The sequence below is a fragment of the Anolis sagrei genome, chromosome 1 (genome assembly GCF_037176765.1).
Source record: "Anolis sagrei isolate rAnoSag1 chromosome 1, rAnoSag1.mat, whole genome shotgun sequence".
NCBI classification, from domain to species: Eukaryota; Metazoa; Chordata; class Lepidosauria; order Squamata; family Dactyloidae; genus Anolis; species Anolis sagrei.
In genome coordinates this window covers 20,711,866-20,728,293 of record NC_090021.1, presented here as the reverse complement: position 1 = coordinate 20,728,293, position 16,428 = coordinate 20,711,866, and positions in this window count along the sequence as shown.

The window sequence follows — 16,428 nt, the reverse complement described above, 5'->3', positions numbered from 1 at the left end:
GTCCGCCTGGTTTAAAGACAATTTTACAGATATTTTAGTTTTTGTATGCTAACTTCTATTAATTGAAATGTTTATGGAGTTTATTTTTACCAAAGAGATGCAATTCATTATGATAAAGTATTTCAAAATAAACTTTGTTTTATAACACTCTTGAATGCATTTGGGTTTTTAATAGATACTAGCTGTCCCCTGCCATGCGTTGCTGTGGCCCACTCTGTATATGTGTTTTATATGTGTATATATGTGGTTTTGCACATGCGTTACAATGTATTTTTTGTTTTTTGGCTTTTTAAGTCTCGTCTGCAGTGTTTTTCAGTGTTTTTATGAGTGATGGTCACTCATTGGCCTGATAGGTATATAGTGTCCAATTTTGGTGTCAATTCATCCAGTGGTTTTTGAGTTATGTTAATCCCACAAATGAACATTACATTTTTATTTATATAGATAATATAAAATATATAATTATAATATTGTATTTTTAGTATCATATTGTGTTACATCATAATATTATAAATATTATATGTATATACAATATATTATATTATTAGTAAAGCAATTTCATTTATATAGACTAGCCGTCCCCTGCCACACGTTGCTGTGGCCCACATGGGGGTTTTGTTTGGGAGGTTTGGCCCAATTTTATCGTTGGTGGTGTTCAGAATGCTCTGTGATTGTAGGTGAACTATAAATCCCAGCAAATACAACTCCCAAATATCAAGATTCTATTTTCCCCAAACTTCCCCAGTGTTCACATTTGGGCATATTGAGTATGCCCAAATGTGAACCAAGTTTGGTCCAGATCCATTATTGTTTGAGTTCACAGTGATCTCTGGATGTAGGTGAACTACAACTCCAAAACCAAAGGACACTGCCCACCAAACCCTTCCAGTATTTTCTGTTGGTCATGGGAGAACTGTGTGCCTAGTTTGGTTCAATTCCATCGTTGGTGGGGTTCAGAATGCTCTTTGATTGTAGGTGAACTATAAATCCTAGCAACTACAATACCCAAATGACAAAATCAATTTTTTTGAGTGAAGGACATACATTGGGTTGTTAGGTGTCTTGTATCCAAATTTGGTGTCAATTCGTCCAATGGTTTTTCAGTTCTGTTAATCCCACAAATGAACATTACATTTTTATTTATATAGATGTTGGTGGTTGTATTGTCGAAGGCTACATGTCAGGCTGTACAGAGAAGCCACTGAAATCCACAAGCATGTGGACAGTTTCAACAGAAAGGAAGAAACCATGAAAATGAACAAAATCTGGCTACCAGTATTAAAAAACTCAAAAATTATAACAGTAAATAAAGAACAACACTCAAACACAAAGGAACTCCAGAGAGAAAACAATCAGGGACAGCTAATCACCTCTCAACAAAGGATTCCCCCAGGCAGTAACAAGTAACACCTAAAAACTGTCGGGCCATCAAATGCTAATCAAGGTGGCCAATTGCAACATTCACACCTAGCTCGAACAGACAAGAGTTCTTTCTCCCACCCTGGACCTTACACAGATAAATAAACCCAACTTTCCTAGTTCCCAACACACCTTAGACCCTCTGAGGATGCCTGCCATAGATGCAGCTGAAACATCAGGAGAGAATGCTTCTTGAACATGGCCATATACCCTGAAAAACCTACAACAACCCATGGTGGTGGTTCTTTTCCAACAACGTTGGAATCCTCATGGACAACAAGTTAAAGATGAGCCAACAGTGTTTCCGCCCTGAGTCCCTCCTCGGCGGTGAGAAGGGTGCGGTACAAATATAGGAAATAAATAAATAAATAAATAAATAAATAAATAAATAAATAATGTCATGTGGTGGCAAAAAAGCCAATGGGATTTTGGCCTGCATAAATAGGAGCATAGTGTCTTGATCCAGGGAAGTCATGCTACTGCTCTAGTCTGCCTTGGTCAGACCACATCTGGAATCACACTGTGTCAATTCTGGGCGCCGCAATTGAAGGGAGATGTTGACGAGCTGGAATGTCCCCAGAGGAGGGTGACTCAAATGATCAAGGGTCTGGAGAACAAGTCCTATATGGAGCGGCTTCAAGAGCTGGGCTTGTTTAACCTGCAGAAGAGAAGGCTGAGAGGAGACATGATGAGGGACATGTATAAATATGTGAGGGGAAGTCATGGGGAGGAGGGAGCAGGTTTACTGCTGCCTTGGAGACTAAGACGTGGAACAGTGGCTTCAAACTACAGGAAAGGAGATTCCACCTGAATATAAGGAAGAACTTCCTGACTGTGAGAGCTGTTCAGCAGTGGAACTCTCTGCCCCGGAGTGTGGTGGAGGCTCCTTCTTTGGAGGCTTTTAAACAGAGGCAGGATAGCCATTTGTTGGGGGTGCTTTGAATGCAATTTTCCTCTTTCTTGGCAGGGGGATTGATTTGAGGTCTCTTCCAATTTTATGATTCTATCATGTTCAAAGACCTGCTTTCATTAACTATACACAGGAAGACACTATAAATTCTCAACCTACACGTTCAGGGCCATAGTTGAGCTCCTGTAAAGATCTTCTCTTTACACCCTAGATTTCCATCCTCACACCTATGAACCTACATATATAATAGGAAGTTTTTCCTAATGTTTAGGTAGAATCCATAATACATATTAATATTCATATAAACACACACACTCACTCACACAGATTCCAATCATAGAGTTGGAAGAGACCTCATGGGCCATCCAGTCCAACCCCCTGCCAAGAAGCAGGAAAATTGCATTCAAAGCACCCCCGACAGATGGCCAACCAGCCTCTGTTTAAAAGCTTCCAAAGAAGGAGCCTCCACCACAATCTGGGGCAGAGAGTCAGGAAGTTCTTCCTCATGTTCAGATGGACTCAACTTTCTTGTTGTTTTGTAGTCATTGTTCCACATCCTAGTCTCCAAGGCAGCAGAAAACAAGTTCGCTCCCTCCTCCCTATGACTTTCTCTCACATACTTATACATGGCTATAATGTCTCTTCTCAGCCTTCTCTTCCTCAGGCTAAACATGCCCAGTTCTTTAAGCTGCTCCTCATAGGGCTTGTCTTCCAGACCCTTGATCATTTTAGTCATATTAGGAATATATGATAGATGTTTCCCCCTTCTATTTCGGCACACATTAGCAAAGATAAGAGCAGTTCCAGGAGAAAAGCATAGAGAGTGATGCCATTGCAGAAGCTGTGTTTGAGGATCTTCGCTACCACTTGGAAGCTTCTCTGAAAGCAGCTTTTGGCCATGCCAGCTGGGGAAGAAAGGGAATTAGACTGCAAGACATCTACGAAGGCGCCAGATTGGGCTGCCTGAAAGGAACATGAGAGTTTTCTGTAGCATTGATTTCAAAAGTACTTGCAGGAAAGCTTGCCTCCTAGTTTGGAGCGCTTGTCAAAGAGCTTGATGTCATCTCCATCCAATCCCAACCTGTATTCTGTGAGCAGAAGGTTGACTCTCTGGGGAAGGATCCAGTAAATGACAGTAGCATCCCATGCAGCAGTCGCTAGGCAACAAGCCAGCTTTTTCAGCAAGACCTTGTTTTAAAAGGTTTAACTCTAGACGGTCCAGGATTCGTGGTATCTCAAATGCTTCCTGATGTGAGTGTATACATGTAGTTGGAAATTGCTTGGGAGAAGAATACAAATGAGTGAGAGAGAAAAAATTAGCCAATATGTTTGGCAGAGGAAAGGTGAGACAGAGCTTCTGGAAGAACTAAATATCTCTGCAATCTGCAAAAAGAAGCACAGTGCCACCTTATTTATTTATTTATTTATTCATTTATTTACAGTATTTATATTCCACCCATCTCACCCCGCAGGGGACTCAGTGCAGATTACAATGCACACATACATGGCAAACATTCAATGCCATTTAGACATACAACATATATAGACAGACACAGAGGCAATTTAACATTCCAGCTTTTTCTGGCTTCATGAGGGTATGCTCAATTCCAGCCACAGGAGGAGCTGCTACGTCACCATCCACTTGTGACACCGAGTCCTTGATGGAGTACTTTCTAATTCTTCTGCACACTGCTGGAAGGTTTTATGGTGTCATAAATTACTTTAATTAGCCTCCCCGCATAAAACAGTATCTAAATTTCCTACTTGACAAGTGCAACCGTCTTTCAGACTGCACAGGTCAACAGCAAGCTAGACTATTAATGGTTGGGTGCTCACTCTGACCTGGGCTGGCTTCAAACTCATGACCTCTCGGTCAGTAGTGATTTAATGCAGGGATGAAGGACAGTCCTGTAAAGGTACCAAGGTTGCCAGATTAAATACTGGAGACTGATTTTGTACCTTTAATAACTGGGTTGAAGAACAAATTTCAGCTGGCGTTTGGCTTGATAAGCGAGGAGTTACTTCTGCTGAACTTCCCTCATCTGCAATAAAAATACAGTTTTCAGTCCATCAGCCCCACCAGGATACTGTACAGTTGCACATCCTTTTCCACAGTTTCTGAAAGTGGCAGATGAAAAAGTCAATGTGATTCTAGGCTGCATCAATATGAATATAGTATCAAGGTCAAGGGAAGTCATAGCTCCACTCTATTCTGCATTGATCAGATTTCACCTGGAATAAGACCATGTCCAGTTCTGAAGACAACAATTCAAGAAGGATATGGACAAGCCGGTATATGACCAGAGAAGGGTGACCAAAATGATCAAAGGTTTTGAAGCCTAATGGGATTTGAGCAGCCACAGTTTTTTGGTATCCAAGGGGGGGTCCTGGAACCAAACTGCAGTGGAAACCAAGACAATGGACATTTATTAAATGGATATTCCTGCTAATGTTGGGTTTTTTTTTTTCACTTGAGACAGCATACACCATTGGTATGCAATGCCTAGGGTGCCAGCTAGGGATATTCAACTAAAAATAAGAGAGAGCTTCTGTCCCTTTAATGGTTGTGCAGAAGAAGAATTTAATTGAAGGGAGATGTTGACAAACTGGAGTGTGTCCAGAGGAGGGTGACTAAAATGATCAAGGGTCTGGAGAACAAGACCTAGAGGAGTGGCTTAAAGAGGTGGGCATGTTTTGGACTGCAAAAGTGAAGGCTGAGAGAGGACATGATGAGGCCATGTATAAATATGTGAGGGGAAGCCATAGGGAGGAGGATCAAACTTGTTTCCTGATGTCCTGGAGACTAGAACGCAGAACAATGGCTTCAAATTACAAGAAAGGAGATTCCACCTGAACATTAGAAAAAACTTCCTAACTGTGAGAGCTGTTCAGCAGTGGAACTCTCTGCCCCGGAGTGTGGTGGAGGCTCCTTCTTTGGAGGCTTTCAAACAGAGGCTGGATGGCCATGTGTCGAGAATGCTTTGAATGTGATTTTCCTGCTTCTTGGCAGGTTGGACTGGATGGCCAACGAGATAATAATAATAATAATAATAATAATTATTATTATTATTATTATTATTATTATTATTTTGTACCCCGCTACCATCTCCCCAAGGGACTTGGTGCGGCTTACATGAGGCCAAGCCCACAACACATCTCCCAACTGTACTTCCTTACTTTGGCGATCCCTCATTGCCCGAGTAAGATTGTCCTCCAAGTACGGTGGGTACATAGGTGACTGTGGAGCCCTATTATTGACCTGCATGTTCTCCTGCAGTGAGGGCATTGGTTTCCAGGTGGGAGGTGGTCCCAGTTGGAGTTGGCTTGACGTGCCTTCCTCTTGGTACGTTTCTCTCTTTCACCCTCTATTCGTGCCTATTCAAATTCTACAGAACTGCTGGCCACAGCTGATGTTTGTTTTTACTTTTCTTGGAAGACGCCTATGTGTGTTTTTTTAAATGTGTGGAGATCAGTGCACAGCCAGTCTTCACAGAGTGGGGTCCCATCTACTGGCATGGTTAATATGACGACCATGGCTTCTCAATCTGTTGCAGCCTTCTTCGCCTTCACAGCCATTGTAACATGGACCATGTTATCCTCCGCCTGCTCCGCCGTTGAGGTGTGTGGGTCTTTGGATTGTGCTTGGTCTGGAACCTCCCCTGGGAGTACATGACTCCAGTCGTTGTGCCCGCAGGTTCATTGGAACATGCAAGCCCCCTCACCAGGACAAGGTGACAATCCATCGAGGGGGATGGATCTTCCAACGGTATGATTCTATGATTCTAAGAAGTTTCAGTAGGTGTTGCTTGTTACCTGGTTACATGGCAAACAACACCTGTTGAAATTCTTTCTTCTGCACAACCATTAAGGTTACAGGAGCCCTCTACATTCTGGCTCTAGTACCAAAGCTTCATCAGCTTTCGTCTGGTTAAGTATTCCAATATCAAGCAGCTGGATTTGGGAACTATCATGTTTAACTGTTCACAGTGCCCTCGAACATGGTGATGTCAGGGGTGTCGTGGATGGGAAAATTACAATTACTTGGCACAGCTTTCAAATAAGTCTGCCGAGGCTCACTAAGTGAAGAGGTGGACCTATCCTGGAGTTTTCTGAGGCTGAGACAGTATGACTTGCTAAGGTTACCCCTGCAAACATAATGAACTTCTGCCATACAATTTTGCCATAGAACCTAGATACGTAGATAAAACACTACTCCAGTGTAATTCTATGGCCAGCTTATGATACAGATATGCGGATACAGATATGTTTATGACACAGATGAGCTGAAAGATTCACCTCTCAGTGGGAAAAAATTAAGTGTTTGGGGGTGCTTTTCCACTTTTGCATGGCTCCTGTTCCACTAACCCCAGATAATTTATTTATTATTAATTTATTTACCGTATTTCTATCCTGCCTTTCTCAGCCCAAAGGCGACTCAAGGTGGCTTACAATTTGGCAACAATTAGAAGCCACAACAGTTATAAATATCATTAAAAACATTTGACATAACATAGTTATTTTATTTATCGTGTCGGTGGCAACCAGACAATTGTATTACATTTCTAACAGAACAAAAACAAACAGACAAAACACAAAATTTGCAAGCTTGGTAGTTGATTAAATGCCCTTTGACCAGTATCTGGCCACTTGGAGTGCCTCTGGTGTTGCTGCAAGGAGGTCAGTGGTTTGCTTTTCTCCACACTCACATGTCGTGGATTCCACTTTGTAGCCCCATTTCTTAAGGTTGGCTCTGCATCTTGTGGTGCCAGAGCACAGTCTGTTCAGCACCTTCCAAGTCGCTCAGTCTTCTGTGTGCTCAGGGGGAGTCTCTCATTTGGTATCAGCCATTAATTGAGGTTCTGGGTTTGAGCCTGCCACTTTTGAACTCTCGCTTGCTGAGGTGTTCCAGCGAGTGTCTCCGTAGATCTTAGAAAACTACATCCTGAGCTCTGAGAATTACCTGGGAAGGAATCCCACTGGAGCATTGCAGCGCATCCAAATACCTGGGCGTCACCCTGGACCGTGCTCTGACCTACAAGAAGCACTGCCTGAATATCAAGCAAAAAGTGGGTGCTAGAAACAATATCATACGAAAGCTGACTGGCACAACCTGCGGATCACAACCAGACACAGTGAAGACATCTGCCCTTGTGCTATGCTACTCTGCTGTTGAGTATGCATGCCCAGTGTGGAACACATCTCACCATGGTAAAACAGTGGATGTGGCTCTTAATGAGACATGCCACATTATCACGGGGTGTCTGCGCCCTACACCACTGGAGAAACTACACTGTCTATTCGGTATTGCACCACCTGATGTCCACCGGGAAGTAGCTGCCAAGGCAGTGACATCTCCAGCTCATCCCTTGTTTGGGTATCAGCCAGCACGTCAACGACTTAAATCAAGAAATAGTTTTCTAAGACATAACATAGTAAAAATCCATATAAAGCCATTAAAACTATAAACATCAATGTCTTCCAGTTAAACTCATTTTCCATTAGCATCATTTAAGACTGTAGAGGCTGTGTATTTAAGGCTGTGTATTAAATTTATTTGTTTAATATGGCTTTCTAAAACTGAGTTGGATGTCACTGATGTCTCTTTGGCCCCAATACCTGTCCAGGTATTAATTTCTATAGACAAAGGAGGGTTAAAGGAGCCTTGGGTCAAGTTGAATAATGGAAGTTGTTTGCTTTGCGGAGGAGTGTACTATGTGAAATCAGCAGCACTGAGTGCCCTACAGGTCTTATGATGTTTATGGATTTTGTACTGCAAGTCAAGAACACACCTGTCTTTTCTGCTGCTCCCATCTCCCACTCCCTGGTACTTGGCTCAGACAAAAATAAATGGATTTGAAGAGCTTTAAAAGGCAATGCCCTACAAGAAAGAATGTGTCTGATCTGTTATGAGAAAGCACGTACATCTTGCTGCTCAACCTTGCTGTTGCTATGATAACAGCAACAAAACAGCAGCTCAGAGCTCTGCAGCATCAGCATCCGTGGGCCCGGTTTTGGCTTGGGCTGATCGCTTTCAGTGACTCACAATGAACTGCCTGTTGCGAAATATTCCCAGAACTATTTAACAAGACCAGGCAATAGGGAGAAACTTCTTCCCACGATTGAGTTTGCTAGCACAAAAATCTGGTGGTGGAGGCTAACTCGGGTGCCTTTGAAAAAGACATGGAAATATCTGGGAATAGAAGTGTGGAGCAACTGTTGACAAAATCTTGCCCAACCTGTCCAAAGGTGTCACATTTTATACATTTCCAACGCTGAAGGATGATAGGAATACCCATCCAATAGATCTAGAAACCTCTAGTTTGGTAAAAAAGAAAAAAAAAACCTGGCATGTTTCCTTACCAAAGCTGTTCGAGATAGAATATGGATATTAGCAGTGCTAATAACAGATAGATGGATAGATAGGGATTTATTTAATTATTTGTCATGTCAGGAGCGAACCAAAACAGTTGTATTGTATTAAAAACAAGAAACAGACAAACAAAACACAAATTTTGCAGACTTGGTATTCTATTAAATGTCCTTGACCAGTAGCTGGCCACTTGGAGTGCCTCTGGTGTTGCTGCAAGAAGGTCCTCCATTGTGCATGTGGCAGGGCTCAGGTTGCATTGCAGCAGGTGGTCTGTGGTTTGCTCTTCTTCCCACTTGCATGTCGTGGACTCCACTTTGTAGCCCCATTTCTTAAGGTTGGCTCTGCATCTCGTGGTGCCAGAGTGCAGTCTGTTCAGTGCTTCCAAGTCGCCCAGTATTCTGTGTGCCCAGGGGGAGTCTCTCATTTGGTATCAGCCATTGATTGAGGTTCTGGGTTGAGGTTCAGTTGAAACATTCACACCTAGCTCCAGCAGACAAAAGTCCTTTGTCCCACCCTGGTCATTACACAGATATATAAACCCATTTTCCTACTTCCAACAGACCTCATTACCTCTGAGGATGCTTGCCATAGATGCAGGCGAAACGTCAGGAGAAAATGCCTCTAGAACATGGCCATATAGCCCGGAAAAACCTACAACAACCCAAAACATGGCGACTTTCAAAAAGGGAGTCAAAATATGACGTTTGGCTCAGATTCAACTGATGCTGGAATCATAGATTGGAAGTGACTACAAGGGTTGTCCAAACACCATTCTGCCAAACAGATATACACAATCAAAACACTTCTGACAGATGGTCAACCAGCCCCTTTTTCTATACCTCTATGGAAAGAAACACCAACATACTTTGGGGCATCATGTTCTACTATCAAATTGTTTCTACTGTCAGGATGTTTTTCCTAATGTTTAGGTGGAATCTCTTTTTCTCTAGTTTGAGTCTACTGGTCCATGTCTTCGTTGCTGGAACAGCTGATAAGAAGCTTGCTTCAATGTGACATCCTTTCAAATATTTAAACACAGCTATCATCACAATCTGCGAACCCCACCTTCTCCAAGATGAACTGAACCACCTAAACTGGGCTCTACAGGCCAATGGATACTCCACCTCAGACATCAGAAAACCTGCAAGACCGAGAACAAACCACGAGCGTAAAGATGAAGATCCACCCAGCGGAAAAGTGTTCTTGCCATACATCAAGGGAACCACTGACCGCATAGGGAAACTGATGAGGAAACACAACATACAAACCACTTACAGACCCACCAAGAAAATCCAACAAATGCTACGTTCAGCAAAGGACAAGAGGGATCCTCTCACCTCTGCAGGAGTCTACCGTGTACCATGCAGCTGTGGACAAGTCTACATAGGGACCACCAAACGCAGCGCCCAGACACGCATCAAGGAACATGAAAGGCATTGCAGACTACTTCAACCAGAGAAGTCAGCCATAGCAGAGCACCTGATGAACCAGCCTGGACACAGCATATTATTTGAGAACACAGAAATGCTGGACCACTCGCACAACCACCATGTCAGACTACACAGAGAAGCCATTGAAATCCGCAAGCATGTGGACAATTTCAACAGAAAGGAAGAAACCATGAAAATGAACAAAATCTGGCTACCAGTATTAAAAAGTCTAAAATTATAGCAGAAAAACAACAGAGGGGAAACAAACAGGCACATGAAATCACCCTCAACAAAAGATTCTCCCAGGCGCTACCAAGCCATTGAATGCAAATCAAGGTGATCAGCTGAAACATTCACAGCTAGCCCCAGCAAACAAAAGTCCTTTGTCTCACCCTGGTCATTCCACAGATATATAAACCAATTTTTCCTAGTTCCAACAGACCTCATTACCTCTGAGGATGCTTGCCATAGATGCAGGCGAAACGTCAGGAGAAAAATTGCCTCCAGAACATGGCCATATAGCCCGGAAAAACCTATAACAACCCATATCATCACAACCTTTTCTTAACTAATCATGCTTAGCTCCTTTAAGCCTCTCCACATAGGGTTTTGGCTTCCAGATCTTTTATTATTTGGATTGTCCTTCTCAGGACACATTCGAACTTGCCAATATTTCTTTGGAATAGTGATGCGCACAATGTTTTGGTTTTAGTCTGGCACACTTATCCAAGTCCATCCTTTCTCTTTGAATGGGCCAATGTGGCACCTGTTCAACAGTTAAAAATTGTAGGGTAGAATACCGATTATGTCTTATATGTGTGTACATCTCCCTGTGAAAGCACTTAGATGTTTTTGTCTAATGCAGAATTATTGTATTCAGTTGATTATTGTGTAAATATAATTCTGTATGGATTGCTATTGTGAACGTAACTGCATTGAATTGGGATGTGCATTGTGCATGTATATGTGCACGTGCTATCACAATTCACCAAGAAGATGGTGCTGCAGGATTGCTACATGACTCAATGAGTAGAGTTACACTTTGTGTCCTTGAATCAGAATGTCAGTCACATACTTTCCCACATTTCACAGGTGAAAACTGTGAAGATTCCATCAGAACATTAGGAAGAACTTCCTGACTGTGAAAGCTGTTCAGCAGTGGAACTCTCTGCCCCGGAGTGTGGTGAAGGCTCCTTCTTTGGAGGCTTTTAAACAGAGGCTGGATGGCCATCTGTCGGGAGTACTTTGAATGCAATTGTCCTGTTTCTTGGCAGGGGGTTGGACTGGATGGCTCACAAGGTCTCTTCCAACTCTATGATTCTATGATTGTATGAAAACTGAGATTTGTGTGACAAAGCGATAACAGAGTGTGATCATGATGGCAAATGTTATTAATGAGGGAGAAAACTGCTGAAGCATAGGTGACACTAGAGGTTAACTTTTGTCTGAACCCATTGGGAAGAACAAGATTTCACCCTCTCCTTTCTTCCAGAGGAGTTAATGATGTACAAACTACCTTTGCACTTTTGCAGCAATTTATGTAAGACGAAGACCAAGGGAAAAAGTGAGGAGAGAAGATCTGAAACATTTTAAAAGCAGCAGAAAAAGTAGGACAACAGAAGATTAATCAGTACTGTCCCTGACATATCATAACAGCTGAAGAGTATGCAATCAATATGACAAACAGCACTTATCAATTATATTGAAATGGTGTAAACAATTATATTTAAAAAGAGGCAAATTAAAACATATCAATAAATGCTCATTCAGTTTATTCAGTTCATATTTGTATTAGAAAATTTAAAAATAAGGCACATTCAGACAGCAGGGTGATAGGGTGAAATAAAAGAATAGATCTAAAACTGTTGTTTACTAAAGTCCTTTCTAAGTATTTGCCTGCAAGCCAATTGAGGGGAGATGTTTAGGAATGGCCAAGTTTTTGTTGTCTTCTGGTTTATTGACAAAAATCAGCACACTGATTAATAACTAACGCAAGTATTGTTGAATACTTGCAAGCATCCTCACTATCTGAGGATGCTTGCCATAGATGCGGGTGAAACGTCAGGAGAGAATGCCTCTAGAACATGGCCATATAATAATAATAATACTTTATTTATACCCCGCCACCATCTCCCCAAGGGACTAGGTGTGGCTTACATGAGGCCAAGCCCACAATACAACAATACAAGCAACAACAACAACAACAACAATACAAAACAATTAAAATAAATTTCATACACAGAGTAACATAAACATTAACAATAGCACAATACACATTTAAAATCTGTGGCTAGGCCAAATGTAATTAAAGTTTTAAAATAAACTTTTTATGTAAATAAAGTTTAAAAATATAGCCAGAAAAAACCTACAACAACCCAACTAAAGCAAGATTTAGGAAATCTTAATTATTCCATGTTTTCACGACCCATTTCCAATTTATGTAAATCATTATTTTTGTTTACTTTGTCTTCAACTCTCTCTCTCTCTCTCTCTCTCTAGAGTTGTATATAACCTTGTTTTTGTATTTTCTTCCTTAACTTTCCTAAATAATAATCCCAAGTCTTTACCCTATTTTCTGCAAGCAATAGGGTGTCATCTGTGTATTTTAATCAATTGCTATTTTAAGCTCCAATTTTCACACCTTCCTTTGAGTCTAAACCTGGTGTTGGGTACCACATTTTGTGTCTGGTTCTGCTCCAAGTCATAAAAATTACATGGATATAAAAGTTTTATTCTAGTTTTTCAAACTCCCTGGTTGTAAATGTACCTGTTCCTAAAACACAGCTTCCTCTCTCTTTTCAGTCAATAGTTTGTTCTATCATTGACTTCGAGGCCATTCTACAGTTTAAATTAAAACATTTGCATTCTTCCCAGAGCTTCAGAATAGGTGCCTTGTTGAGGATTTCAAAAGGCAGAGACTCTTTCAAAGTGTAAAACAACTTTAACTGAATAAACAAAAGACAAGAGCTTCTCCAAGGGCATGGAAGGAGTCCAGGGCGGAAATGAGAAGAAGAGCTGGTCTTTGCCAGATTCAGCTCTCAGGTCACTTCACCGCAGGCTCCCTTCTCCCAGTCTTTCATTTGTGCCTTAAGAACAGGGAAACGGAGCCCCATTTCCTATTTCAGTAGTAACTCTTAAGCCTTCCATTTTTCTTTGGTCCAGAACATGCCATCATTGCATAATCAATACATATTATGACTTTCCCTCAGCCCAGGAACCATCCAGATGTATAGGACTCCTCGTCTCATCATTCCCACCACGATGATGGGAATTGTAAGACGTTTAAAGAGTATCCCAGTTAATGAAAATTGATTTATAATATCCTCTTTTATAATATATTTATATTAATCATATGACAACTTTTTTTTGTTTATTAATTCAGTCACCTCTGACTATTCATGATGTCTTCTTCATACAAATTGAATAGGTAAGAGTATACAGCCCTGGCATACTCCTACTAATCTATATATATGTTGTGTGCCTTCAAGTAGTTTCCAACTTGTGGTAACTCCACCAGGGTTTTATTGGAAAGATTTATTTACCTTTCTTTGAAGATAAGAGTATTTTTCTAGTGAGTTTCCATGTTGACCAAGGATTTGAATCCTAGTCTCCAGAGTTGTACTGTAATGCCCAAACCGCTGTATCATATTTACGTATTACTTAACAAATGGGATTTCATACACAAATATTCCCATCCAAGGGAATTGGAAAAGGTGGATTATTATTATTATTATTATTATTATTATTATTATATTTATATCTGGCTTTATCTCTCCTGAAGGAGACTCAAAGTGGCAAAGGTTTATGCTTAACTAGGCAAAATGTACTATTCCCAAATTTGATTTGAGAAAACTTATCAATAATTACTGAGCTTTTTGTGCTATGTCAACAATAACTGCTTTATGAAATTTTGAAAATTGGACACAATACATTCTTTTCTTTCATGATTTACTCAAAGATTTTGGGGGTGGGGGGGAGACTGCTTTTCTTCTCACCTTGAAAATAATTAGTCACAGTATGCATATCACTTATGCATATCAGCCAAGTGTTTTCAATTTCAGATATTTTTGGTGGATTTCAGAATGTCTGTACTTGCATGTGAGTACATAATGAGATATCTTTATGTATTCGAGTTTCATATGTATCTTATACATATTCCCTGAAAGACATTTTAAAAATAATTCTGTTCATGACAAAAAGTTTGTGTACACCAAACTATCAGAAAGCAATGGGTTTGCTATCTCAGCCACCCAAGTTGGAGTCTTTTTGTATTTCGGAATCTGCATTGTGTTCAAAGTATAGACAAAGGGCTCCTCCTGGTGTATGTAAGGTAAAATACACATGGCATTTACTCACAGATGTTAAGAACAGCTAATCAGGTTTGGGTTGATGTGAGTTTTCGGGGCTGCGTGGCCATGTTCCAGTAGCACTCTCTCTGAACATTTCACCTGAATCTGTGGCTGGCATCTTCAGAAGTTCTGTTGGAAGTGAAGCAAGTGGAGTGTATATATATACCTGTGGAATGTCCAGGGTGAGAGAAAGAAGCAATGTCTGTTTGAAACAAGTGTGAATGTTGCAATTATCCAGCCTGAACAGTATTGAGTAGCCATGAAGCTGCAAAATCAATCAGTGAATGTATCTGCAGAGGTAGTCTGGCTTTTGTTGCCTGAAAACATCCTGTTTAGGAGGTGTTAACTGGCACTTCGCTGTTTGCTCTCTTTGGTGTTATTTATTTCTGAGTGGTGTTTTTTTTAAATATTGGTAACCAGACAAATGTCAGCGTGCTGGAAGAAGCAAAGACTACCAGCATTGAAGCGATGGTCCTCCGCTGTCAACTCGGCTGCACCGGCCACGTTGTCTGAATGCCTGATCACAGTCTCCCAAAGCAAGTACTCTACTCTAAACTCAAGAACGAGAAATGAATGTTTGCGGACAGGAAAAAAGATTTAAAGATGGGCTTAAAGCCAACCTTAAAAACTGTGGCATAGACACCGAAAACTGGGAAGCCCTGGCTCTTGAGCGCTCTAGCTGGAGGTCAGCTGTGACCAGCAGTGCTGTAGAATTTGATGAGGCAGGAATGGAGGGCAAAAGAAACATGTCAAGAGGAAGGCGCATCAAGCCAATCCCGACTGGGACTGCCTTTCATCTGGAAATCGATGCCCTCACTGCAGGTCAAGAATAGGGCTCCACAGTCACCTACGTACCCACCACCAGGACACCACACTTGGAGGACAATCTTACTCGGACAACGAGGGATTGCCTAAGCAAATAACCAGATTTTGTTCATTTTAATAGTTTCCTCCTGTTTTTTTTTTGTTTTTTTTGAAATTGTCCTATGTGCTTGTGAATTTCAATGGCTTCTCTGTATAGTCTGTCATGATGGTTGTCAGAGTGGTCTAGATTTTCTGAGTTCTCAAATAATATTCTTTGTCCAGGTTGGTTCATCAAGTGCTCTGCTATACCTAACTTATCTGGCTGAATTAATTTGCAGTGCTTCTCGTGTTTATTTGATTCGTGTCTGGACTTTACTGTGTTTGGTGGTCCCTATGTAGACTTGTCCACAGCTGCACGGTATATGGTAGACTCCTGCAGTGATGAGAGGATCCCTCTTGTCCTTTGCTAAATGTAGCATTTGTTGGATTTTCTTGGTGGGCCAGGTCACAGTCCCTGTTGGAGGGCCAGATTATAATTTGGAAAAAAATGAATGAATTCCTATGCACACTGCACATATCTTATTTGTAGTGCAAAAAACAGTTAAAAACAATATAATAATTAAAATGAAGAACAATTTAACAAATATAAACTTATTAGTATTTCAATGGGAAGTGTGGGCCTGCTTTTGGATGAGATAGGATTGTTGTTGTTATGTGCTTTCGTCGTTTCAGACTTAGGTTGACCCTGAGCGAGGGCCAGGTAAATTACCTTGGAGGGCTGTATCCGGCCCCCGGGCCTTAGTTTGAGGACCCCTAGTTTAATGTATTGTCGAAGGCTTTCATGGCCAGAATCACTAGGTTGCTGTAAGGTTTTTGGGGCTATATGGCCATGTTCTAGAGGCATTCTCTACTGACGTTTCGCCTGCATCTATGGCAAGAATCCTCAGAGGTAGTGAGGTCTGTTGGAACTAGGAAAATGGGTTTATATATCTGTTCAATGACCAGGGTGGGACAAAGAACTCCTGTCTGCAGGAGCTAGTTGTTAATGTTTCAACTGACCACCTTGATTAGCATTTGATGGCCTGGCAGTGCCTGGAGCAATCTTTTGTTGAGAATTGATTAGATGTCCTTGATTGTTTCCCCTCT